The sequence below is a fragment of the Globicephala melas genome, chromosome 20 (assembly GCF_963455315.2).
Source record: "Globicephala melas chromosome 20, mGloMel1.2, whole genome shotgun sequence".
NCBI classification, from domain to species: Eukaryota; Metazoa; Chordata; class Mammalia; order Artiodactyla; family Delphinidae; genus Globicephala; species Globicephala melas.
The window spans coordinates 6,723,535-6,749,981 of NC_083333.1; the positions used below are offsets into that span (position 1 = coordinate 6,723,535).

General features: G+C 46.1%; 1 protein-coding gene across 2 annotated transcripts in view; it reads left to right on the plus strand.

Moving 5' to 3' along the window:
- Positions 1-26,447, plus strand: part of NXN (nucleoredoxin) — a 140,835-nt gene that overhangs the window by 87,792 nt on the left and 26,596 nt on the right. The gene's annotated exons all lie outside the window — the stretch shown is intronic.

Consider the following 26,447-nt stretch of genomic DNA (forward strand, 5'->3'; position numbering starts at 1 on the left):
GAACGACTGGCTTAAAGCAAGCACTCTGCCTGGTACCATCCCCCTCTTCCTGGACAGCTGGCCTTCCCAGAGGCACGCCACCTTTGACACTGGGGCAATGCTTCACCGAGGTCACTAGTTCCCCGAGACACTTGGTGGGAGAATCGGCAGAACTTAGCACTTAACTTTGTCCACAGAATACAAAAGAGTAGAGGAAATAAAAAACATCAAGATTTTACCTATTTCACACTTTCCTTTTCACTTACTTCTCCAGGTAATTTACAGACCCAAGTATTTGAAATGAGAAGTCTTTTCCTAGTGGGTAGAGCTGGAGAGCTGTGTTTCAATTGAAACTTACGTACAACAATTATTCTTATAGGCTCTTTCTAACGTATTAAGTTTACATGCTGCAGAAATATTACTCAGGGTATAAAATACGCGTAAGTGAACAGGGATAGGAACTTTTGCCAGAATGCTTTGAGAAGATGATCCCGTTTGCAGCTCAGGGCCATTTCTGGCGCTTTAGAAACCTTCCTCCACTTTGTAACCTGTGTAGATCTGAAACCCTTGTTGGATCATAATAGAGACGTGACAGGCTGCACCCTGGAACCTAAAGTCGCCTGCCCAGAGCTTCCTGATCAGAGAGGCTGAGCAGGTGCCTGGTGAGTCAGAAGCTGGGACGCTCCTGAGTCAGTGTCAGGAGCTGCAGGACCACTGTCTGTTCTGGATGCCTCCTCAAGGCACTCCGGCCTTTGATGTAGCCCCGTGTGTGTTGTGACTGCTTGCACTTTAAAGAGGAACAGATTGGGGATGGGAAATTAACAAATAATGAAACGGAAAAAGAGACGTGAGAAACGGGACTGCCTGGTGGACAGCGTTCATCCAAGTCTTGAGGTTCATCTGTGAGAAGGGCCAGACCTGATAAAGGCCCCCGCGTGCGGGTGGCGTGCCGTCTGGCTGCCTGCTCACTTCTGGAAGGATCGGACAGCCTTGCAAAGACCGACTGACCCCATGAAGAGCCGAACGGCCTGGCTTCTGTGTGCTCTGCACCTTTCACTCGTGCAGTGATTTCTGAGATGAAAGGGAAGTATCTGTCCTCTTCGTCCTTCCTGGATATTCCTCTCTGCTCATTTACTCCTTCCACAAACACGTGCTGGATGGTGAACCCGGCACAGGGCCTGTGTGGCACTGGGGCTACCACGGTGTCTGCTCCTGGGGGAGTCTCGGTGTTAGTGGGGACAGGAGAGAAGTGGATGTGTGATGCGGTGGCACGGAGTACGAGGGTGAGAGCAAGGGTGCGCTCAGTCCTTGCTCTGCTGGCTGGACGAGAGTGTGAGAGAGATGAGGTCAGGGAGATTTCAGAGATTCTTAGCAAGTCTGATGAACGAATAGCAGTCAGATAAATGGGACAGGGAAGGGCAATTCAGACAGAGGGAACGGCATATGCAGAGGACAGAGGGTGGGGTGAGTTCAGGGAAGTCCGCGGTACAGTTGCAAATATTGCAATATCCAAGGTACAGTTGCAAAAATAAGATCCAAGTAGACGGCTGGAAAGAGCGATGGGAGCAAAAGTCTTACATGGCAAAGAGTGCAGACTTCATCTTGAAGGTGTCAGAAGGGTTTTAAATAGAAAATGGTTTTAAACAGGTGTTTTAGTAAGGTGACACGGGCTGCAGGTGGCCGCAGTGTAGGAGATGGAGGTAAGGGTTCTCAAAATGGAGGCAGAGACTTGGGGCTACTGCAGAGGCCCAGCCAGGAGACGGTACACAGCAAGCCCCACAGTCTGGCCCAGGACAAAACGCACGTCTCCCGCGGCGCCCCTCAAAATAGCTCCGGCTCCTGGAACTCTGAGGGTCTTTCAAGACTAGGCAGAATCCTCATCCAGGATGTTCACCTAACATTTTGACATATTCTGCGTATCCTTTGCAAGTTAATTGACTGCTAATACATCTGTTTAAACTTGAGTCTCCCACATTAAGCTATTTTTCTCTCTCTTTTTTTTAAGATTTATTTATTTATTTTATTTATTTTTGGCTGCGTCGGGCCTAGTTGCTGGCACACGAGATCTTCGTTGAGGCATGCAGGATCTTTGGCTGCGGTGCGCGGGCTTCTCTCTAGTTGTGGCGTGCAGGTTTTCTCTTCTCTAGTTGTGGCACGCAGGCTCCAGGGCATGTGGGCTCTGTAGTTGTGGTGCGCAGGCTCCAGGGTACGCCGGCTCTCTAGTTGAGGCGTGTGAGCTCAGTAGTTGTGGCGCATGGGCTTAGTTGCCCTGCGGCATGTGGGATCTTACTTCCCCGACTAGGGATCGAACCTGCGTCCCCTGCATTGGAAGGCAGATTCTTTACCACTGGACCACCAGGGAAGTCCCAGCTATTTTTCTCTTAATCACAAATTTGGGTGTATCAAGAGGACCAAACTGCTGTTCTCCCAGGCTTTGAGAAAAAGCCATTAGTGTCTTTTAGCTACATAGTTTTACTGAATTTTTCTTTCAACAAAGGGAGGGTATATTTTTGAAGCTGTGCATGCCTTACCCTGAACACAGTTTAAGGGACTGGAAAGAATTCCCTGGAGAAGCCAGGGAACTTGCTGACCAAGCTGGCATCATTTTTCTTTCCTGTAAAATGTTTCCACTCAAGTGTTCTGACTCCAGCCTGAGGCTGGCACCAGCTGAGCGTTTGCAGCAAAGAAGTATTTGAATGTTGGCCTTACCCTGACCCATGTTCAAATCATTTGTCTCACCAAGAGTATGTATTTTGAGATAGTAAACTAGATTAGCTCATATCCAGCAGTTTAATTGCTGATTCAGTTAAAAAGTCTTTACTTGATGGGGCCTGGCCTGAGATGTAGTAACCTCTGAGGCTGCCAGGACTTTTCTAAAAGAAGAGGCCTTCTCCCTTTTTCTTTCTTTCTTTTTTTTTAAATTAATTAATTAATTTATTTTTGGCTGCGTTGGGTCTTTGTTGCTGTGCACGGGCTTTCTCTAGTTGCGGCGAGCGGGGGCTACTCTTCATTGCGGTGTGCAGGCTTCTCATTGCGGTGGCTTCTCTTGAGAGCACAGGCTCTCGGCACGTGGGCTTCAGTAGTTGTGGCATGCGGGCTCAGTAGTTGTGGCTCACGGGCTGTAGAGCGCAGGCTCAGTAGTTGTGGCGCATGGGGTTAGTTGCTCTGTGGCATGTGGGATCTTCCCGGACCAGGGCTCAAACCCGTGTCCCCAGCGTTGGCAGGCAGATTCTTAACCACTGCGCCACCAGGGAAGCCCCTCCCTTTTTCTTAAATTATAGAAGTAGAACTACATGCACATGGTTAAACCTTCTAAGCTGTACTGAAGGATAAAACAGAGGTATAATTTGATAACCACACATCCCCCTAAAATATGAATATGTATAATACATCCTTCTCAATGCTTTTCTAAACACACATATATGTATGCATAATGTCTATCTTATTTACAAAAAACCCTTGATTTGTAAAAAACTTAATTCTGGAGGCTTCCCTGGTGGCGCAGTGGTTGGGAGTCTGCCTGCCGATGCAGGGGACACGGGTTCGTGCCCTGATCCATGAAGATCCCACATGCCACGGAGCAGCTGGGCCTGTGAGCCATGGCCGCTGAGCCTGCGCATCCGGAGCCTGTGCTCCGCAACAGGAGAGGCCACAGCAGTGAGAGGCCCGCGTACCACCAAAAAAAAAAAAAAAAAACTTAATTCTGCATCTTGACAATCTTTTCCTTTCAGCACATGCTGACTTGCTTCAATCTTTGAAATCCTAGCATTGTATTCCATTAAATGACTATAGCATGATTTACTTGCCCAGGCCTCTATAAAGAATGTTTCTCCTCTCCCCTAGTCTTTTGATATTTCAAATAACACTATGATAAACATTCTTGCACATACATTTTTGCACACTCATGCGTGTGTATCTGTAGGATAAACTTGTAGAATTGGGATTGCTAGGCCAAAGGATGTGTACGTTGTCAACTTGGAGCAATAACACGGATCTATCTAATTTAGCACTCCCCAACGCTTTTGCACATTCAAGAACCAACAATTTGAAGAACCGTAGTTTAGATTCCTTGACAAGGAAATGGGTTAAGACTTATTCTCTCCATTCCCAATAGTACAGTGAATGCCCATCATCTACCCCTCATTCTTTCTTTTTTTTATAAATTTCTTTCTTTCTTTCTTTCTTGTATTTTTGGCTGCACTGGGTCTTTGTTGCTGCACGCGGGCTTTCTCTAGTTGCCGCGAGCAGGGGCTACTCTTCGTTGCGGTGTGCTGGCTTGTCATTATCGTGGCTTCTCTTGTTGCAGAGCACGGGCTCTAGGCACGTGGGCTTCAGTAGTTGTGGCACATGGGCTCAGTAGTTGTGGCTCATGGGCTCTAGAGCACAGGCTCAGTAGTTGTGGTGTACGGGCTTAGTTGCTCCACGGCATGTGGGATCTTCCCGGACCAGGGATCGAACCCATGTCCCCTGCATTGGCAAGCAGATTCTCAACCACTGCACCACCAGGGAAGTCCTACCCCTCATTCTTTTATAAAGAAGACACCTTTGTGCCCCGCCCCCGCTTTTAGTATCACTTTAGACTCATGGATTTTTCAAAAATGCTGTAGTTCATTAACTGCATAATTGTTTTTAGTACTCTAATTATGCCGAACTCGGTAAATGAGATCCTTTTCAAGATAGCTCTTGGGTCCTTTTAACATGCCCCCAACGTTCTCTGAGTATCTCCTTGCTTTTCTGACACAGCAAAGTGCTCAAGCTCAAATTGCCCTTTCCTTGGCCCAGTCTTGGAATCAGCTGTTTCTCTAAGAAGCCCTGTTTCCATTTAGTGCAGAAATGGTATTTAGAAACCAGACTCTGGGCATAAATTGTGCTTATTGCTAGGGTTGTCATTGCTTCCAGATACTTTCAGTAGAAAGAACTAAGAAATTTAATTTTTTGTTTTTTCATCTTGAGCTCATAGTGATATGTTCAATTTAGAACCAGTATCACAGGGTACTTCCTTGCTGTCCTCATTGCATATTTACATCCCTCATGTCACACAGTGAGATCCTTGTTTACAGATTGACAACACTGATATCGTGGCCAACAATAAACCTATTAAGTAAAGTTCAGGATTTCTTTTTCTTTTTTTTTGCCCGCACCGCATGGCGTGTGGGTTAGTTCCCCGACCACGGATCGAACCTGCGCCCCCTGCATTGGAATCGTGGAGTCTTAACCACTGGACTGCCAGGGAAGTCCCTCTTTTTCTTTTTAAGTTTAGCACCATTTATTAAATGAGTTCAGCTGCTGATGTAGATCTTTTCAGTTCTTTTTGTCCTTTGGCTACATCCAAATAAGGGTGAACAGGCAGAAAACTTGCATGACTTCACTTTTTTGTGCAGATAATATAATTATCATAACAGTTAGGCTCATGTATTTCTGTTCATATTCAACTTTAGGATTTGCTTTTTCCCTCATACATTTTTAAAATTTTATTGTTTTAGTACATAAAATATTTTATGGTGCAAAAGCCAAAACTGTATAAAACAATATACTAAGAAAAGTCTCACTTCTACCTCCAGAAGTAACCATTTTCATTAGTTTCTGTCTTCCTTATTGTGAAAGCAACCAACACCTGTCTGTATTAGGACCTGTTCTTTATGCACACACAGGAATGGTCTGACGTGCTGGTTTTCAGGGCCAGCCATAACCAGAGACAACAAGTTAGAAACAGTGAGGTGTGGCATTCCCTATCTTACCTCGCTCTGTTAATTTGCTTAGTTTTGTCTATTGCTTGGTAATCTGTGCAAAAGGCAAAGCTCTCCGTGGGAGGATAATTAACGGGTGACTGGGAGGCCCTGTGGTGCAGGCCTTTCAAGTAGAATGAAGATGTCTGAGTTCGGTTTTGATGGTCCGTTTAATCGCCTTTGACAGGGGTGGAACTGACTCGGTATCCCCAGAGCAGACCTGGGATCCGTGAAACAGATTCTGACTAAGCAGATAAGTTGCTTCTCTGGTGGGCCTTTTAGTGCAGCTGTTGTTTTTTCACTTGAGTAATTTGGGCTTCCCTTTCCTTTTCATATAATATTATCTAGTTTTAATCCCCTCCTGCATAATAGTTGCTGGGAACACATTTTTTCTTTAGAATAAACATTTTGGGGAAGTTAACTTTTCACATTTGTTGTTGTTGTTCCTTACTTGACATTAAGGAGCTTTTATAAGCAATTAAAACTAGGAGAAAACCCAAACCAAAAATTCCCCTAAACTCCAAATGACCTCAGTAGGAATCTCTTCCAGTATATCTGGTCTTAGCTCCTCAGTAAGTTTAGGGAGTGATTCTTTGTCCCACTTCCAAATGACAACTGTGAACTATGGGTAAATGTGGATAAACACTCTAATAGATTCCGTTAAACATGGTTTTGGGGGGGAGACTTAGAAGAGTTAATCTGAAAACTAGAGCTGGACAGGAAACTGGATCTGAAAGCATTTCCTGGAACGATTTGGTCCTTTTCTCAAACGGTGAATGTTCTTGGTCAAGAAACTCTCTGAGACGGTAGAGGTGGAATGGCCTTTGAACCAGACCCTTCCAACATTAAATCGTTTTGTCAGTTCTCCCTTGGATGATGAAGCCCATTTTGATCATGTCAGGGTGCTCAGAGTACAGTAAATAAACTCTGAAAAGTGACCACTGCCTGTTCTTGGCTAGAATGGGATAGAAAGGGGAGAATGAGGTTTTCACTGGTGTTTTCCAAATCTCAGTCATTCCAATACCACCATTGTGGTTTTGTCATGTCAGGATACCAGTTGTATTATTACCATTTGCTTCATATTTTTCTTTAAATATACTCACTTTAAAATTTTAGATTTATATCATTATTAAAAAGGGAGATGAGCCAGTGCTGGAAAAATGTTATTCACTTATTGACATCAAACTAAGACTTTCCCCTAAAGTAATTTCCAGTACTGAAAGAAAATTGAAAAAAGGAATAACATTTTGATTCAGTATTATTTATTGGGGAATACTTGTGTCACCTAAGGAAAGACCTCCATTAGGTATAGGTAAGGAATTTCACTTAGAGAAACATTGCCCAATGCCATATTTTGACTGCTCTGGTTGTATTTGGGAAGGTGGCAACCATTGATACAGATAGCTTCTATGCTCAACGTTTAAAAATGTCCTTTAAAACTAAGCGTCTCACAGTAGTTTGGCATATGTCTTAAAAAGACAGACAAACAAAAAACCCTTATTTCAGATCAAGGCACTGAGGTTTCCTCTAGAAACAGAATACATGCATGCATATTCTAATCCATGTTTCAAAAAAGTTGACTTATAAGGAAGCATAAACTTTGGCAGGATAAAATAAAGGTGGAGCAAAATAAGATAAACATGGAAATAAGGTAGAAATAAAATAGGAAAAATAAGGAAGGAGAGGACAAAATAGAATTAGCAGTAAGACTAAAAATTCGTATCATGGTGACCTCTACACCTGCCACATAGAAACATAAAATTTTGCATGAACTTCCTAATGGCCAGTGAGGAAAGGGAAATTGTGTCTATTCCACAATCCCCAATATCTGTAAGATAAAAATAAAACCAACTGCTTAAGAAAAACATGAGCATTTCTTCTAGGAACCTCATAGAGAGGAATTTGTGTGGTCTGTTGCCTTCAACAATACATTATTGTAAGTGTATAGTTTTCATAAGATAACTGTTGATAGATAGACTCTGATGGCCAAAGAAATGAAAAAGATAGTGTCTTCTACCAGAGAGAAGTTCAGTAAAACTGCTTCTGAGAGCAGTCAGTATGAAGTTCAGCTCCCCGCCACTCTGCTGTGAAGTAGACACGTACTTCAGGTCATCTGCAAGTGTATTCTGCAAGCATTCTTCCCGGAATGTGGAGAGAGTGAACTCAGGAAAATGGCGATGAGTTTAATATTGTACTTCCCGGACAAGCCTGGACCATGGGTGAGCTGAGGTTAGGTTGGTGCCCTCCTGAGAAAGCCAAGGAGCCCAGTAAGAACAGGCTGGAAGGCCATCCCACACTGGGCTTCACCGAGGGAAGATGACTGGAGAGGGTGGGGTAGGGAAAGAACTCCTCTTGGAAATTCATGTGCATCTGCTCTAGGACCCAGATAGACGGGGGAGTGATTGAATTCCCACGTTCCACCCAATATGGTGTTTTGAGACTGAACGAAGTTTAAAGTGTGTAAAACCGTTCAATCACCTTGGCCAAGGACAGCTCTCCACAGATACCTCACAGACGACCTGGCTTTGATCCTGGTTCCTGGGGAAGTCTTGGTGATGGTACCCAAAGGAAGCTGCGTGCCACATGGGACTGTTACTTAATTTACAAATCAACTAAAAGCTGACAAGTGTCTTCCAAAAATAACAACTTTAGTTTTTGAATAGTTCTGACAACAGTGAATTAGCAAAGTCATGTGTCCATTGGAGATGAGAAACTGGCATTACAGATGGTAGAAGAAGGCTTCTGCAGTTTTTGTTCTGGAGATGGCATGTACCCGGCTCATGCGAAAGTGCTATCACTTATTAGATCACTAAGAACAAGTTGCAGGGAATTCTCTGATGGTCCAGTGGTTACGACTCTGAGCTTACACTGCCTACAGCGTGGGTTCCATCCCTGGTCAGGGAACTAAGATCCCGCAAGCTGTGGTGCGGCCAAAAAAGAACAAGTTGCAAAGAAGAGAAGGAAGCCAGAATGAATGGAAACCTGTTCTAATCTGGTGAAACTGCTCCCCCAGGAAACATTTCTGATAGTGACTCTTGAACTATTACAGTACAGGTTCTCAATGAGCCTCCATAGCCCAGAGTTGAGTTCACGCCCTTGGCCTATGACCTTTTTCCTGTCTGAAGAAGCAGAGACCCCTCAAAGCCACAGATAATCTGATGTTTCTGGTAGATTTCTCCACAGAATGGTAAAAGGTATAACAGGGGTGTGAGGTAGCCTGCCCCTCGTATAAAATATCGGCCTGAGAAACCCTGACTTATTAAGCAAAGTAACTAATCGGTACTCTGTGTTGTCTCGTTTGCCGGGGATGAGTCAGTCTCACTTTACTGCGGGTGATATGGCTGGGCCTTCTAGAATAATTAGCTTAGGTTTACCTTGGTCCAGGTGAACTTGGCCATCCAGATGGCAGGGCAGGCTCAGCCATGGAAATTGGAGTTTCTAGTGAAAGACAAGTGCTTAGCACTACCAGTGGAGCCAAGCTTGAAGACCCGGTAGGATCCCAGCCTAGAGCACATGCTCCACAACGACTTAAGATTCTTCTCTTGCTGGATCACATCCAGTTAGAATCCCAGAGGTAAAGACCACAGTGAGAAAGCTTTCCTGAGGGGTTTAGTGTTTGTTTTGTGCCTACAAATGCCTTGACTTTCAAATGTCTGCCTCCTCTTATGTAGGGTTTTAGGCCTTTTCTTTCTTCAGCCATCATGGAAAAGAATTTTGGCAGATGCAAGGCTAGATTGGACCCCCTTATCTCCATCTCCCCTCGGGGACTGCTGTCGAGTAGCTTGTCTCATATGACAGGAATCGTTTTCTGCTGGTTTTGATTGAGTTCTCTGGCACAGGGGATAGGATTTGTTGTAGCACATTCATTCCCCTTGCCAAGGTACACAGCGTCTTTAGACTTAGAGGCTTGTTTTATGATTTCTCCCCCCTAAACTTAATTTATTCTATATATCCCATGGCAGAACTAAACACTTGTGGGTATTTGGCTGCCAGAACTGGAGGTGGATCTGATGGGGCCATGTCTATACTTGTTGAAGAATGAGATGGTTGCTTCCTTCTGGGGCATATTTTCAGAGAGAGTTGTGCTAATTCAAACAAAACTTTTCAGCAAACTTATTCATGAATAGAACTTACGGGATAAATTGATTCTAGGGGAGCAGTCCATTTTTTGTTAGCCTTAGGGAAGGTATTTTGGATTGCATAGAAAGTGATGCCCTTCCTCTGCCTGTAACCTTGGGCATAGCTGTCTTGTTAGGACATGGTGGGACCCAGGAGACGCAAGGGCTGAGAAGAGCAGGGGCCACTGTGTGAAGGCTTTCAGCCGCTCCTATTACTATATGTGAGTGTATGAAAAATTTTTAACTTTTAAAACTCTACTCGGGCGAGCAGATGGAATCATTTAAAAGATCTCAGCAACAGGCCCCCCCCTTCCCAGGACCTGCTATGACTTTCAAGGATCTGAAAAACCTTAGTGAGAAGAGTGAGGTAGGGTGGGAAATGAGAATTGGAAACAGGGATTCCAGATTCGTTCATTTAATCAACAAATATTTTTAGTGTGTGCCTACTCTGTGCCAGGAACAATGCTGGACGCTGGGGGCTCCATGGTCAGCCCTGCCCTCACGGAGCTCTGCAGGCCAGCTGGGAAGATAGACATGATTCGACAAGCCACACAAAATAGATAATGAAAATCGGGGCTATGAAGGAAGTGCACCAGGGCTTGGACGTATCATGGGGAACCTGGTCTAGACTTGTTGGGGGGGTGAGAGGGGCCCCTGGGCTCCCCTGAGGAAGTGATGTTTGATCCAAGATCCCCAGGATGAATAAGAAATAACCAGGGAAGTTGGAGGGCAGTACAGGCAGAGGGACTCAAACTTCAGTGGGCATAAGTGTTACCTGGGAGCGTCCTTAAAAGTTACATGTTTGCATCTCATCCCCAGAGAGTCAGACTCAGTGGTTCAGAGGTGGGGCCCCCAAACCTATATCACCCCAGGGGATTCTGATGCAGGTCATCTGGGGAAATACTGTATTAAACGTTGGGGGATGCTCTTTCCCTCCAATGTGCAATGTTTGCTAAGCTCCAGGCCTCCTTCATAAGGGTGGATGCACCTAGGTTTGGCATGAGTGTAACCCCAAGTGTTCAGGGGAACCTTGCCAGCTTCCTGGTCAGGGTGAGTTTTATGAGGTTCCTTGACGGAGACGTCACTGGCCATGGCCGAGGCGGGTTCTCCCTGCTAGGGCCTGTGGGAAGAAGTCATCGTGATGCTCCCAGGCGGCAGGAAAGCTCAGACCGAGCCAGCAGGGTTTCCTCCTGACGAAGAGCTTTCTGGAGACTCTGGGGCCTCGGCTGGCATGCAGGGGTAAGCCGAGCCCACCGGATTCTCATCCCCCTTCTCGCTGCTACCTCCGCTGGCACTGGCCCTGAGGAATTTGAGGTGGCAGGGCTCTTACTGGGATCGGAGCCGTTGGTTAAACTATATCATGTTTTTTTCCATTCTCTATTTCAAGTCTCTGGTTATATCAGGAGGAAGTCTTGATGTGCACCCCTTCTTTAAAGCTCTGGAACACTTGCTCGTCTCCTTTTCAACAGAGAAAGCAGACCTCAGAGCCTTTTGCAGGCAACAGGGTCCAGGTCCAATTTAATAATCGTTTGGCCTTCGTTCTTTTTATTTTGACTCTTACCCTGTATTTATGGTAAGCGGTACTGGTTTTCTGTTTACAGCAGCAATATCAAATTTCCTTTCAAAATAAAAATATTTTTTTCCTTACATAAAAGGCTTATTTAAAGCAAACTAAGTAAATAAGAGAGTTAGGGATACAAACTGTAAATGATATATGTGAACAACTGAATTTGGGAAGTATGGGCCTGGAAGGAGCCATCTGGATTTTCCATCTCGTTTAATCCTCACAGCAACCCTGTGAGGCAAGAACAGTCAGAGAAGTGAGCTAACCTGGCCGGCCTGGCCGACTTCCCTCTGCTCTCTCAGCCTGCCCTTCGTGGTGACTGGGGGACACGGGGAACTACACACTCTTCTGTGACGCTCAGCTCCCCTGCTTGCGCTGTCCCCTGCTCTCTGGGCCTTTTCCTGCTGTCTGTAGCCAGAGCTGCTCTCAGAGGAGCTGGGCCTCACCCTTTGTCCTGGCCTCCTTCGCTTCAGCCCGGGGAGCACGGGGTCTTCTTTGTTGCGAGCAAAGAACAGAGCTCGAGGGCACGGGAACCCGGTCTCTTGACTGAATTTGCCTGTTCTTGGACGCAGATGATTCTCTGGGTGGTCTGGAGCCCCGTCTGAAACTTGTTGACATTTAACAGTTCGGTTCTGCTAAAGGTCGACAGGATTATTGTGCTCTTGAAAGTGGTCTGCATGTCCCAGAAAGTCCGCACTCCTGGGGAATCAATTTGTGTGTGGTTTCTATTCAGAAGGCCTCAGCAGTTTACGTTTCCTAAGCAAGTGATTAGTGGCATATTCAAGGTCTGGTTCACTGGGACATTTACGTCCTGGAGGAGAAAGTCAGCCCAGTCACAACCTCAGAAACTTTACACACTCTGTCCATTTTGGTTCTGCGGCACCGGTGGCTTCTGGAATTGGCCCACAAGAAGGTACTTGGCCTGGGAGTGTCCACAGAGGGCCGCCCCTCACTGAGCTGGATTTGGAGAATGAAAGTTGGTAAAGACTTGCTGTGTCTGCTCCTGAATGCCACACGTGCTGTTACACCTGCGGAATGTAGACTACACGGTGTGGGGGGGGGGGGGGCGGGTTAAAAGTAGCCACTCATCTTATCTGTAGAGGAAACCCTCAGGCTTCCTTCAACCTCCTGACTTATCTCAGGGCAGTGTCTCCTGGAGCCAAAGAGAATGAAGAACCTTCCTGGCAGGAGAGCCACCCTCTCCTTGGGAACTAAAAAAATATAAATAAATATTTTCAATTAAAAACATACTTCATTGTATGTAACTTGTTGCTTTTCCCAAAGGAAAAATAAATTTATATACTTCAATTAAAAATAATAAAATAAAAATTTTAAAAATAAAGAGATCTGCAAAGATATAAAAAAAAAAACACCACCAAAAAAAGGCCTCTTCTCTGCAAGTTTGTGTCAGTTTGACCACCATGGCCACCTTCCCTTAGACCCACAAGTCAGAGAGGCAGGCCAGTTTTTCTCCCATCTGCATGTAGTATTTTAGGCTCGTGTGTAAGGAGTACTGTATTTTAAGTTGGTGGCTGGCAGAGAGCAGAGGCCCTGTTACTGATTTGCTGTGTCATCGTAGGTGAGTCATCTTGCTCACCATCTTGAGGAGTTTCCTCCCCAGAGTCCCAGGATCCTGTGGGGGCAACAGAAGAAGTTTAGATGAGAAAGAGATTGGAAAGGGTTAAGAGCATAATGTAATTTTGCTTTTCTTTCTCCGGGCTTTGGAGCGGTGAGGACTCCGTGGTATACAGGGGCCCTCCGAGCACGCATATCCCCACATCTGTCTTAGTTAGGAGTTGTTTACAAAGAACAGAAATTTGCTCAAGCTGGCATCAGTAGGTTGGGGGAGGCTCTCAGAATACAGTTGTTAATCACACGGGCATCCAGATTCAGGAAGTAGGGTTCAGCTGGGATGCGGCGGGACCAGGATGGGATTTCAGAAACGGGTGTCTCTCCCTGCCGTGTAGTTTCTCTCATTTGCTTCTCGGTCCCTGACTCTCTAGTGTCGTCTTCCTCACTGTCCCATCTGTTTCTTTGGGAGGATAGGGGGCTGTAGGACTGTGTCATTTCCTTCTTGTCCCTGGTCCAGCAAGGCTACTCCTGTCTCCATTTTACATGAGATTTCGTCCCCACCTCCACTGTCGCCTAATCAGTACTTCACCTTTGTCACATCCCTGCCACACTTAGAAAATGATCGTTGTGTGTCTTCTGGGATAAAGGGACAGGGCAGGTTGTCACCAGAGGCCTAGGACTTGGGGGGTGGGGTGGAGACCCAGCTGCCCCAAGGGCTGAGAGGATCAGTATGGCGCCCTCCTTTAACCTCTTTATAGATCACTGGTTGGGGAGCCCTGCCCTGCCCTTACTGAACTGAACTTTGTATTCAATTTCTAAGTTCCCAGGAGAGAGTAGAATTGGTCTCAGATCAAGTGTCCACAGGTTGGTCTCAGATCAAGTGTCCACGCTTGCTGCAGTCACCTGTGGCCTGAGGCCGGCACCCGGGGAGCAGACATGTCCCCAGGGTCCTCACGATGGGGACGATGGGGGTGTGTGGGGGGCAGGGACTGGCATCCCAGGTGGAGCATCCAAATAGCGAGCAGGCTCCTCTCCTCCCTTGAAGGTGAGGACCTTTGTCCTCAATCTCTATGGTCCCACGACATCTGACACAAATACTTGGTAGGTTTTGGACACTCACTTAATGTCTATCGTTGAATGAGCTCCGAGGCCCGTGCGGGGTGGAGGCCTAATGTTCTGCCGAGCGTGACACTTGACATCTCTGTAAACTCAGCCACTTCCCCACCCCCTGTGTCACATTGTGTGACGCTGCTTCGACCCCATTTCTCCAGGACATCTCGCAACCAGCCGGGGCCTTCATGCCGTTTTCCTCTTTCTTGTTACCCTCTGAAGTCTCAAACCGAGAGCCTTTAACCAACGGGGCAGGCCGCCTGTATTTTTTCTCAGAATGAGGCATTTGGAACCAATTGTGTGGTGGCCTCTTAGAGTTAGCTGTTTAGAAGTTAAACAACACACACTAATACTGCATTGTAAAAATGTCTTTCCGGCCAATGTCTTGGACTTCTGTGTTTCTGTGGAAACACCCATCTAAATTTCCTGCTTGATTTTTTTCCTTAATGGTCAGACATTAACTTGGCAAATACTCCTGTTTTCTAAAATGCGGCTGCAGTTAAAGCAAGCAGCAGCAGTACCTTTCGGTGGTAAGAAATCAACATTCAGTCACTGGAAATAAATTGGTAGTGGTTGACATCCTGCTGAGAGTGACAGAGACCCTTGGCTTAATTAATAATTTCATCTCAGTTCCTTCACTTGCCCTGTTTTATAACAGCTTTATTTAGCAGAAAGAGAGATGGAAACGGATCTTTCTTTGTAAGAATGGGGGGCTGTAATACTTTGTTCTGCACTGACTCCCATATTTATTTCTATATTGGGTATGTAGCTCTTTCTTACTTATTCTACATGAATCACTTGGATGCATAAATTCAAGGACATATGTTTGCAGCTCTCACACATCTGTCTTGAATTTCATCTTTTCCACCCCGTCTTCTGCTTTCCAAACAATTTACCTCCCTCTTTCTCTCTCCCTGCTGTTATTTATTTCATTGTGCCGTGGAACCCTTTCATTTCAAGAGCTGGCGGAGGGGAACAATGCAGGCCACACAATCCATTTCTACATAAAGGCATCTTGGCGCATGGCGAGCATAGCTTCTTCGTATAGGATGCGATTCCTTTTGCTGGGGACACTGCTGGTCCAGAGCACGTAGCAGCATGGCTGACCCTGGTTTCAGAGCTCTGGAGGAGCCTGGCTTGCTGGGTTCCCAGCGAGGTGATGTTGTTCCCATCATGGACCAATCCAGTCCAATTTATGGCTGACCTTCATGTGCCCGGCTCCGTGCAGGAAGGGCCCTTATGACTATCCTCTTTGATCTTTTTTTCCAGACTGAGAATTTCTCACATCATTGTAAATGTTTCCTTTCCTCCCCTTGTCATTTGGCTGGGGCTCCGTGGGGACTTCCTGAAGCAGGAAAGTGATAACAAGGGGTTTAACTGGGCACTCAGAAAGTTCTGCCAAGAAACAGAGCTTTCTGTGAAGCCAGGGCAAAAAAAAAAAAAAAAAACTTGATGAAATAACAGTCAGGTAGGAAATTGAAAGAAGTACTCTGCTGATGGCCTCACGGTGGAGCAGGTATGGGTGGTGCTGAAATGATAAACATCGCTGAAATTCTCACAAACCATACTTCCGGTCCCTATTTTCATTTGGAGAGAGGACATGGAAATGCTCACCCCGCTGACTTGTAATTTACAGCATTTGGGTTAGGAGGTGTTACGCAATCGCATTCCTAATCTACTGGAAGCTGCAGAAAGTTTTGAGCCTATTTGCCTGATTTGTTTTTTGGATAAGAACTTATTTAGTAGCTGTTTAGGAACCATGATGAATGTGTGAGAGCGAAATACCAGCTTGCTTATTTTTCATGCCGCATCTGTAGAGTCAAATGTGAGAAGCTAGTAAACATACTTTCTTGGCCTGAACATCACCATCGTCGTCGTCGTTGTCATCATCATCGTCATCATGATGTATTGAATACCTACCAGGTGCACAGCACTGAAGATGCAAAAGCAGCGTAAGATTTAGTCTCCTGGAGGGACTCATCAGATGGAGGAGACACAAGGTGGTTTTGAGCCCTGGAAGGATGAACACAGGAGGATTCTAGAAGGGTGGAATTCTCTTTTGCTATTGACTTGCTGGATCACGTCACATCCTTAAATTCCCTTGTTCCCATAGTTTGTGAAATCTCCCTCTCTTTCTCATTGGATCTTTTCACTGTGGTTCCTTGGCCCTAGGGGTTCTATCGTGTGCAGTAAGTCCATGCTGGACATGTCATTCAAGTGCTGAGTCTGAGAGTTAGTGGAAAATCAGAGCTTGGAGCTCCAAGGTCATGGAGAACTGAGGAGGCTGGGGGAGCTCTGTTCTCCTCCCTCAGGAACCTGCACTAACACCGTCTCCTGGGGGAAGGTCTGTTTTCAGATGAAGAAGTTTTCTTAGTATGGATTTTAATTGTATTTATTTAGCCACACCATGCGCGGTTTGCAGTATCTTAGTTCCCCGACCAGGGATCAAACCCATGCCCCCTGCAGTGGAAGCGCAGAGTCCTAACCACTGGACCGCCAGGGAAGTCCCTGGGTTTTTATTTTTTTTAAATTTAAATGAAAACAAAACCTTGCTGGCATTTTTTTTTTTTTTTTTTTTTTTTTTGCAGAAGTCCCTTTATCAGCTATAGCCAGCTCCCAAATTTGATGGCCTTACATTTTATATTGAACTGTGAGGGATGGATTGGTTGGGGCCGGGGTGGGGGCGGGCAGGGGGGAGTGGGTATGAATTGATGGCATCTACCATTTTCTGGCTCGGGAGGGGGGAACGTGGGAGATACCACTACTCTGACAAGCAACTCCCTCCAGCAGAATCCCCAACTCTGCAAGGAACAGCAGTCTTCCTTCCCCACAGTCCTTATTCCTTGGGTTCCTGTCTTACCTTTTTGTTTTGTTTTAACCTTATGGGCCCTATAAAAACCGGGCGTGCAGACCCTCAGAATTTATTTCTCTTTGGTATGAACTTAAACATTCTGGGTTGAACTTGTATGGTGACACGTCTCTCAAAGGAGGTGGCAGACCCAAGATCCCAGTGTTCCAGTGAAAACACACTGCTCAGGGTGAATGTGGGCAAACTTTCCCGATAATATCAGCAGAGGGATCCACAATGGCACAAGCCACAGAAACCCTATCCCCCCCAGAAGTGAGTGCCTTGGGAGCTGCGACGTGGTCTCTCCAATTCCAGAGTGGTTCTGGCTCCTTGTCCTCTCTCCTCTGAAAACTCCCAACCCTTTCTTTAGTTCTTCTTTCTTTTTTTTTTTTTTTTTTTTTTTTTTGCGGTACGCGGGCCTCTCACTGTTGCGGCCTCTTCCGCTGCGGAGCACAGGCTCCGGACGCGCAGGCTCAGCGGCCATGGCTCACGGGCCCAGCCGCTCAGCGGCATGTGGAATCTTCCCGGACCAGGGCGTGAACCCGCGTCCCCTGAATCGGCCATCCCCCATATGCCCCCTTGATGGCATATGTTATTACTAGCCACCCGCTTACTGTTCCAAGCCACTCTGCCCAGTAGAGGCTTTTATACCAGATGGGCCTCTAGGAAATCCCTCTGTCAGCTTGTGAAAACTGCAGCACAGGGAAACAGAGCAGCCTCTCCTCTGTCTTTGGTGACGGCCAGAAAGAACTTGGCAGCCATATGTCCCTTTGTGATCCCAGCAACTGCTCATCTCCTGGCCTGTTGACTCATTAGGACAGGAAGTTGTGTGGCACAGTCAACGAACCTCTTTAATTGGAGTTGCAAATGGGACCAGGTTCCAAATATTCGGAGAACAGGACTCTCCAAGCCCGAGGTGAGGGATTAAGAAATATTTTGCATTTTAGCACTTTTGAAAGGGTAAGAAGAAAACATTTACGTTTTTTGTCTTTATATTTGTGGGCATTATTTCTTATCTCATTAATTTTTTCTTGTTGTTGATTGAAGCCAGTCCGAAGGTGCAGTTTTCTGAAAGGACCTTTAGTAGCAAAGTTGCCTGGTGAGTGACTCCCAGGAAGGAAGGAGGGAAAGCGGACGGAGGCCGTGGCCTCCGTGTCTTAGAACATGTCGGCTCCTTCTGGACTGCTGGTTGCAGACGGGATGCAGCTGCGTTCATAGGAACCCACTGTGGCTTTGTCACCAGAGTCGCAAAGCTGCAGCCCACTGCCAGTGCTGGCAGCCAGGCCCAGGCCTCCTAGCCACATGAAACACCACTTTTTAATGTTCAAGCTTCTCGTGTCCACTAGCATGGACACCATCCGTCCCTTTCGTCTCAGGTGGTCGTGGTTAGAATTAGTGGCCATTTCTTAGTTGTTCTGCCGCACCCCTGTTAGCAGGAAGGAGCATCCGTGGACTGGATGCTGGTCTGGAAAGTATCTGCATTTCCACGAAGAAGGGGAGCTTTTGCCCCTCCCAGAGCCGCTGCTGGGGAAGCAGATCCTCCTCTGCTCTCCCTTCCTTCATCAGAGCCCATCTGCTTACCTTCTGGCAGGAGGCCTCTTGTAATCTCTTCTGTATTTATTTGTGTGGATTATTCTGGGTCCCAGCCCTGGCAGGGGCCAGTGGCCCTGTGATGTCCTGGTCACCATTTTTCAAACACTGCTTAGTAAGTGCCCTTGCAGTTTGATTATGTGCAGGGCCCATTGCCCTAGATGGCCTTTCATCAAGAGACTTCATCGTATTCTCTACCCATAGACTCTGGAAGGACACACATTAGAAGCGTTCTCATGTGAGTGTTTACTAAGCACGTCATATGTCTTATTTATCCTCATGGTAACCTTAGGAAGTATTGGGCTGGCCAAAAAGTTCATTCGGCTTTTTTCCGTCACATCTTATGGAAAAACCCGAACTTCTTGGCCAACCCAGTAGGTACCATGGGACCATTTTGTCATTGAAGAAAGTGAGGCTGGGGGGCTGCTGTGTTAATTTGCCTGAGGGGCAGAGCCAGGATTCCAGGCCATCTGCCCCCAGAGCCTGTGCTCTCAGCGGCTACGTGTGCTTCCCTCCCGTGTTCATGCAGTGAGGATCTGGAGGCCCCCAGAACACAGCAGTCTGCTCGGAGGAAGGATGAAGGGGCAGTGGTGGTTCTGTGTTGGACCTAATAGAAGCATAGTACGCGCCCCTCATGCTGGGAACCGGCAGGGCTTTGACAGTACTTCGGAGCCACAAGTGAAGACAGAAGCAGAGCTTGCTGTCAGCCAGTGAGGTGTGTGCTGGAAGGCTGGCTGCTGACAAGGACAGACGTCTCTCGGATAAAGAGATAAAAGGAAGAAGCAGCGTATCAGATCCTCCACCTCATACTAGCGGCAGAGTGGCTCCTGTTGTAAAAGAATACCTTGCAGAGCAAAGTGAGGCTCTTAAGAGCTTAACAAGTCCCCGCAGCACCAGGCGGGGAGTACCCAGCACTTACTCCGTAGGCTTGTCTCCTGGCCTGGTTCCTGTGTCTGCAGGTGTCCCACATTGCACAAGGCCTAAGAAGTCATTTCCCACATCCCCGCCTCCGCCAGAATGTAACCTGCAGCTGACATGGATGCTTGATGGGGGTTAGGGGGGTCAGCACATTTCTCCACTTAGGGTCAAGGAGAAATGGCAGTGTCCTCTTCAGGCCTCATCATCATTTCTGACATTTATCGAACACTTACTGTGTACCGGGCAGTGTTCTAAGCCTTATACGTATAGTAATCCAGTTCATTCTAGCAACAACAACGTGGAGCAGGTATTGTTATTATCCTCACTTTACTCATGAGGAAATAGAGGCTCAGAGAAGTGAAGTAACTTGCCCCACGTCACCCAGCAGGGATGTAGCAGAGTTGCGATTTGAACCCAGGCAGTCTGCTCCAGAACCATGTTCTTAACCATTTTACCTATACTGCCTTCTGATAGAAGTACTGACTAAAGATTTGAGTGACCGACAAGGACCACACTCAGCCCTGAGCTGCTGTTGCTTCTTGGGGCTGCCCCTGCATGGAATCACAGTGGTTTTATGGAGGATGTTTGAAACAGTAAGCGTGTTTGATTGAACACACAGAGCCGTTCCTGGCACGTTCATTGAACTAAGATGGAGCCAGGCTTCCTTCTGGCCCTTTCTGCTCAGTTTTCCTGGCAGTTACCGCGTGTTATGCCTGCACAGAAGTAGTTATAGCTCCACTTCTGTGCGTGTGGTAAAATAGATATAACATTGACCATGTTTACCATTTTGCACTTCTAAACCGTAAGGCTCCTGAAGGCAGGCCTGGTGTCTCACACCCTTCACGTCCCCTGTGGCACTTCGATTATTGCTGTCAGTGAATCACACCTGCTGCATCTCTGCTGGATTGCGCAGCCCGGCTAGGTCAGCTGTAAATCAGCTAGAAAACTTACTATTCTGAGATTTGGGGAAATGAAGAGTAAATTTATAACATCCCTCCTACCCAGTCTTGTCTTTTTCTTTTACTGCAGCCTGGAGTAGCAGAGATGGACCCAGAAGGAGAGCGTGTGGTGTATTTCAGGCCTGGTGCCTTTGTCTGCAGGAAGCAGCGAGGACATGTTATTTTGTAAACCTCACGCTCAACGACCCTTAGGGCACAGGTCCTCTTTCTAAAACAGCTGTAGTGAAGGGGAAATTGATTGTTAATCTAGTTTCAGAGCTGCTCCCCTGGGAGGGCTTTGATTTCTCATAAGCTGGTGCAGGTTCCGATCAGCCCGGCCCAGTCCACTCGTTCCTCTTCCTTGATCTCACTGGCCCATTCTCTGTGTTGCCTCCAGACAGAGGAGAGCTAGGGAAGGGAAGGGATCAGAGACACTGTTAGATAAAGGGATAAGAGCTTTAATTCCACCAGCACTTGTTTTGGGTAATTTATTCTGCAGTTTAAAAAGCTTTCTGGGCCCCCAAGTCTGCCAAGGAACAAGGAAGAGTCTTGGTCATCAAGAAGCCCTTTAAACGGCTGAACTTGATTGTGTAGCTGGGCATCTAGTCTGGCTGACCCGTCGACCGTGTTTCCTCTCTCCCTTCCTTCCTTCCATTGTCATTCCTCCATTTGCTCACCATCATTTACTGAACACATAACATGTGCCACAAGCACTGTACTTGGCCAACCGCTGTACCAGGCTGGAAAATTGGAGTCTCAGGCCAAATCACACACTGGGAATCCTGCCTCAGAAGCAAGGCTTGGTCTTAACTCTGGGGATATGAGGACAAGGGCCTGCTGGAGCATTTAGAATGGTTCTGGGATAACAACAACAACAAAATAATAATAGCAGCTAACACTTATATAGTACCTAACCTGGGTCAGGCCCTATTCTAAGCACATTATATGACACATCTAATCTTGACAACAGCCCAGTGAGGTGTAGGTACTGTTATCTCCATTTTGCAAGTGAGAAAACTAAGAGAGGAGTTAGGTAGCTTGCCTGAGGTCACCAACTAATAAGTGGCCTGAGCAGAGTTAGACCTGGGCTCCAGAACCTGTGCTGAGTAACCTCTAGTGCGTGTATATACCGCCTTGACATTGGACAGTGGGACGGGGGGATTTCCCTCTCACACTGCATATATCATGGGCTTTGGTCATGTTTGGTTAGAAAGGGTAGGGACACTTTTGAAGATCTGTACACGCTGCTTCCAGAAAGGATGGTGTTGACCGTGGTTAGCCTTCGGTGGAAGGGCTGGAGTAAGGTCTGCCTGAGAAGGTTCCGGCTAACCTTGCCAAGGAGCTGGCTGATTAATCCTACATCTATGTCAGCTTTGGCTTGATCCCACAGATTTTCAGCAGCTGTTGAGAAATTAAAAACTTAGACACCCAGTCAAGTGCAAGACCCGGTCCTCAGAATGAGAGGCAGATTCTGTGTCACCCTCAGGAGCTGGGGCTTCTCAGAAATTGCCGGGTTGAATTTCCCTGTGGCATGTGTGGGTGCTGACTAATCCCACCAGGGTTTCCGCTTAGCTCAGCTTTAGAGTCTGCATTTTTACAGTTTACCAGTCCCCAATCCCATCCCTTTGGATATTTGCTTCATTGTTCGGTGGGTCACTGTACAAGCATTTCTGGTCGGCACTCCTGGGATGACGGCTCCTACAGCAGCCTTGGGATCGCTAACGAGAACCTGCCACCAGGCTGAGGAATGGGAACTTTTAAGTAACCCGGTAGCCCGGTTTGTCATCCTTTTTGCTTTTGGCCAAGTCTAGCTAATATTGTCTCCTCTTTCTGTCTATTTCATCTTTGCTGCCTTGCCTTCTGTATTCTAGGCTTTGGGCGTTTGCTGGGACGCATTCTCTCGGAGTTGCCTGGCCTCTGGGTAGCTATGAAAGGAGGTGGGACGTGGCATCAAAATGAACTCTGGGTGGACGTTGTGCCAGGATGGTCACTTGAGCGAGAGCAGGCATTGGATGTAAATAAAAGTTACCGGGTCTCTCCCACCTGCAGCAGTGCCTGTCAGCATGGCCCTTCTAACGAACCTGTTCAGTAGCCGTTAGCCTTTTTTGTCCTGGTGACCTGGAAGGAGCTCCTGCCTTCAATCCACCTCCCAGTTTCAGGTGCTGGAATGGGAACCGCCTGGCATGGCCCCTCTCCCTCCTACGCTCCTTGGTAGCAGACTGTATGGTATTTCACACTTCCAAGCCAGAATCAGACGTGAGGTCAGAGTTCTCTTAAAAAGAGAGAAAAGCAAAATCCAGGGTCAGTTTAAGAAAAAAAATCCAGACGCCTCTTTAAAATCTGGAAATCCAAAATGGGAGGTGGGAGGAAGAAAGTGGGGGGGGGAAGGCAAACGGACCACATTAAACTGGGCCCCGAATATGTACGTGTTTTGTAGAAGGTGCTTATGGCAAAAAGACCACTTGCTACAGAAGGAAATCCCTGTTTTCTGAGCTTTATATGCAGCCTAGGCAGTTGATTGATTAACTTTAAAATAGAGTTGACAGGAAAACATTTTTTGAAAAGGATGCTGACAAGACAAGGGGGAAGTAAGCATAAATTTGATTCAGATATTAATAATGTGTCTCATGTGTGTAATGCTTTAGTTTTCAGAGTGTCTCCACACAATGTTACGTCGTTTAAGTTCCGTATGCATCCTGCGATGTGGGTATGACCGTGCTAGGCCAGCCCGCGTGACCTGCCCAAGGTCTGGTACCGTGTCACCTACTGACATCTACTGAGATGTCAGGGCCAGGATGGAAACCCAGGCCCTCCGAAGCCCATTTGCTTCCTCCACCACCGTTATTTCCTCCCAAGAAGAGCTTTGAGATAATGTAGAAGCACTTATGCTCCTGACTCTGGTTAAATGCTCTAATATCATACCAGGAAAGACTATGAGCTCATTTCCTAGGGATCCTTAAAAAATAAGCAGCATTAGTGCTCTGTCCCAGGTGGTTCTGATCTTCACCATCCTGAAGGCAAAGGGATGAATTGGAGACCACCGGCGGTACCCAGCTCTGAATAAGTTTGGGAAGATGGAGGCTGCGTATAGTGAGATTTTAACCTCCCACTCTTCACCATTGCATCATCGTCGAGTTTAGGTAAATGCTGATTTTTATTAGATTTTTCATGACAAGAGTAAAGATGGGGCCATATCATAGTTCTCCCAGTTGAATCAAGGTTAAGCCATGTACTAAAGTGCACTCTTAAAAGAAGGGGGTCTTTTTCTGGGATCCATAGACCTCTTGGAGTCAGGTTCAATAATCTGGCTTCAAAGAAATCACGAACTCTATGAAATTACACACAGACTTTTTTGTGCATGTGTATTTTCCTCTGGGGAAAGGATCTATATGTAGCTTTTATCATCAAAAGTGTCTGTGACCCCAAAATGGTTATGAAACCAATGTTTTAAGACGCCTTTTTGAAAACCTTTAGTGGACTTGAGATGTCAGCCACACTTAAAGGCACAGAAGTGAATCTTGGTGATCATTTGTTTAAGCTCATCTCCAGTTGGCATAAAAGAATCGTCAAAGCGGACCTGTGTGACTTTTCTAACATAAATAGACATGGTTGTGTCAGCCACACTTAAAGGCACAGAGGTGAATCTTGGTCATCATTTCTTTAAGCTCATCTCCAGTTGGCATAAAAGAATCGTCAAAGCGGACCTGTGTGACTTTTCTAACATAAATTGACATGGCTGGAATGATCATTCTTATGCCTTCTGCAGTTTCAGAGCAGAGTAATCGGGATGCTAAAACCTGAGATGGATAGTCCCAAGCAAATCTATAAATCACTGATGAATGATATAACTTCCTAAATAAATCACTATCATATAAAATTAGGCCATGATATGTTCGTCTACAGAAGGATCAACTTTTCAGCGTCAGATGTGAGTCTAGAAACATAATTTTTTCCCACTAACCCAGTGGGCCTTTACTTGGAAACAAGGTCTAACAACAATGGACAAAACACAGCCATGACCTCCTGTCTTCCTTGAGATCCAGGGGGAAAGAAAGGGGAGGCTCTCTAGGGAGGGAGGAAGATAAGGGTCATAGGGGCTACAGTTTCTTCCCTCTCTAAGGAGGATATTGGGAAAAAAGAAATATCTGTGATGATCTGAGGTAGGACAAGGGGAGGGTGTTATAGTCCTTCTGCTTACATGAGGGACCCAGAAAAAATTGAATTCTTCCTTATCTGTTATGGGGGAGGGGACAGCACCTTTATTTTTAGAGTCTTAAAAGGTACTACACTAAGCAGGCCTCATTCTCAGGTCCTCCTTTTATGACATCAGCTGGGGGATGGTCCTGACTCACACTGAGTGGCCCAGCATTTAGGGGCTATGTTGCCCAGATACCATAAGTGGCCCAGCATTTAGGGGCTATGTTGCCCAGGTACCATAAGCCACCATTCCTCGAAAAATATCTAGCCAAGAGCCAATCACATGCTTATGTTTCAAGTATAGTATGGGTGCCTACATTCAAACCGCTCTATTACAATCACATTACATCTGCCATCTTTATATTTAAAGCTCACAGGCTGCAGTTTCCTTTAGGAAAAAGACTAGCTACCAAAAAGCTTGTTGTTACAAGATGCCATTTGCTTGTGGGAGTCCCAGGTCCCTGGGGAGATAGGATTATAGTGATCCCTTAACAATACACGTGACCAGGGAAGATTTCTTCTATGAAGGCAAGGATGGTTTAACCGTAGAGTGGTTACTAATGAAATATACCACAACAACTCAAAAGAATAACCTTAAAGTAACCATCCATTCCTGATAAAACTTTTTTTTTGTTTTTAATAGATCCATTGTTTTATTTATTTATTTACCCTTGGCTGCGCTGGGTCTTCGCTGCTGTGCGCGGGCCCTCTCCAGCCGCGGTGAGCAGGGACCACTCTTGTTGCGGAGCACGGGCTCCAGGCGCGCAGGCCTCAGTAGCTGTGGTACGCGGGCTCAGTAGTTGTGGCTCTTGGGCTCTAGAGTGCAGGCTCAGAAGCCGTGGTACACGTGCCTGGTTGCTCTGTGGCATGCAGGATCCTCCCGGACCAGAACTCGAACCCGGGACCCCCGCATGGGCAGGCGGACTCCCAACCACCGTGCCACCAGGGAAGCCCTTTTCCTGATAAAACTTTTGTTCAAAGTGTTAAGGAAGGCTATTTTTTAAAAATTGTGGTAAGATAGACATACATAAAATTTACCATCTTAACTATTTTTAAGTGTACATTGCAGTGGTATTAAATATATTCATGCATATTGTTGTGCAACCATCACCACCATCTATCCCCATAACTCTTTTCATCTTTGTAAAACTGAAACTCTACACCCATTGAATAGTAACTCTTTCTCCCATCCCCCCACCCCCTGACAACTACCATTACAATTTCTGTCTTTATGATTTTGACTACTCTAAGTACCTCATTTAAGTGGAATCATACAGTATTTGTCTTTCAGTGACAGGCTTATTTCACTTAGCATATGTCCACAATGTTCATCCTTATTGTAGCATACCCTTCCTTTTTCAGGCTGGATAATATTCAAGACTGTTTTGTTGAACATGTTAAAGGATATCTGTCTCAACGCAATGGCTAATATTACATATGATAGTAAAATATTACAGATATCCACTACAGTCAGGTAGAAGATAAGGATGCTCGCTACTTAATATTGTTCTGGAAATTCCAGCCAGAATAGTTCTACAAGAAAAGGAAATAAGTAATATAAATATTGAAAAAATAAGATGAAGTTGTTTTTATTTACAAATGGCATGATTTTTTATTCAGACTAAAAAACTACTTTGAAATGTGTATAGTTGACCCTTGAACAACATGGGTTTTAACTGTGTGGGTCACTTATACACAGTTTTGGTGTGTTTTTTCCATAGTAAATACTATAGTACTGCACTGTCTGTGGCTGGTTGAATCTGCAGATGTGGAACCGAGAATATGGCGGGCCACCTTGAGCATTCCAAGATTTTGGTACCTGCGGCAGGTCTTGGAACCAGTCCCCTGTGGATACTGAGGAATGACTGTGTATTTAAAAATTAGCTG